The 1614-nt window shown below is 34.1% G+C and overlaps 1 long non-coding RNA gene across 1 annotated transcript; it reads right to left on the minus strand.

The window, feature by feature from the left end:
- Positions 1 to 247: 247 nt before the first annotated feature.
- Positions 248 to 1265, minus strand: LOC109592410 (uncharacterized). The gene is made up of 4 exons (XR_002190334.1): positions 1186 to 1265; positions 1080 to 1139; positions 832 to 1024; positions 248 to 486 (listed from the first exon to the last, which is right to left on the minus strand). It is a non-coding gene; the product is annotated as an uncharacterized LOC109592410 (long non-coding RNA).
- Between the last annotated feature and the right edge of the window lie 349 nt (positions 1266 to 1614).

Genomic DNA, 1614 nt, shown 5'->3' on the forward strand with positions numbered 1-1614 from the left:
TTGAAAAATCGAAGTCAGAATCAGCTCAAACTTTCTACACATCATAAGTACATCAATATGCATCAGAAAATGTAATAAAAATTTGGGGTAATTTTGGAGCCATTTTTCGGGAAAAACCATGGGCTATAGCCTTGGGTATTTTTCAGATTTTGGCCATTTTCTTAAAATGGCTGTAACTTGAAAAATTGAAGTCGGAATCACCTCAAACTTTCTACACAGCATAAGAACATCATTATGTATTAGAAAATGTACTAAGGACAGTACATGTATTTCCTCTTACCCTCCATACATATTCCGTGTCCATTACAATCAGTCAGTGAACAGTTAACAGATCCACAAGTATCTCCGGTCCATGGTGACTCACATGAACACGCCCCCATGTCACATGACCCGTGGTTATTACAATCAGGTTCAAGACACTGTACATCATGGACACATATCACTGTTGATACCTTCCTGGCACACCTGTACTGTGAGTCATGATCACTGTAACAAGGAATAAAACCAGTTATATAAACAGGTTTATACTTTAAAATACTTCAGTACTGTATAGCACCAAAATTTTAATATTAACAAGGCTAGGTATTAGTACAAAAATATCAAATTAAAAATTTAAGATTTACATGTACATGTATAATGTATAACACCCATATCATACATGTATTATTACTGTAGGTCGGGTTATATTCGCAGTGATAAAAACCATAGATATTAGAGTTAAAAGGAAACTTAAATTTTAAGTTAAATTTCCTTTTAACTCTAATATCTATGTAAAAACTAATAAAATTATTCAAAAAACCTATTGAGCATTGCTATGACAATTGACTGTACCTGTGATACTGGATACACTGGAGCACACTGATGGACTAGTGAGGGGGAGGGAGGGAGGGAGGGGGAGAAGGTGGAGGTACAAGATAAACAGGTTTTCCTAACCAGTTCTGACTAGATAGTACAGTACATAACCAGGTGCTGAGTAGTGAGTGCCATAGAGAAACTTCCTTCCAGACATCTCAGCATAACGATCCTTTCAATTAAAATATTAATTAATTAATACTAAATTCTGATCTATATTCATGTACTTTAAAGAATGCTATTCTCTCTTCATTTAAAATCCCTGAATGCATCCAGTTTTGTTAGATCTAATAAGAAATAAAATAATTAATTAATTAATGGTTAGATCCTTACCTAGGGTAGTACTAGTGTAATCAGCTAGTATCCATGGTAACACAGGATATTGCATGATATCATTGAAACTACAATCAGCAAAACTAGAAACACAATGAACAATAAAAATGGCCAATGAAATAGCACTTTATAGCAGTACAACACAATACTGTACAGGTATAAAATTCTGTGGGGTATTTAATTTCGCGGATTTTGTGAGTGACTTGTTAACCATGAAAATTAATACTACAGAAAAGCTCACTGTGCATGCGTAGCATGCGAAAATCTATGACTTAATGCAGGTGCACGTGCAAAAATGCAAAATTTAACCCCCTCGAAATAAAAATATTAAGAGCTTTTCACCATATACGCGAAATTTTATACCCTCAAAATTTACTACCCATACAGTAGCTGCAGCATACAATTTGCTGATTAATAGAATTATAAAGC

Source organism: Amphimedon queenslandica, unplaced genomic scaffold (genome assembly GCF_000090795.2).
Source record: "Amphimedon queenslandica unplaced genomic scaffold, v1.1 AMPQUscaffold_5346_Cont22682, whole genome shotgun sequence".
NCBI classification, from domain to species: Eukaryota; Metazoa; Porifera; class Demospongiae; order Haplosclerida; family Niphatidae; genus Amphimedon; species Amphimedon queenslandica.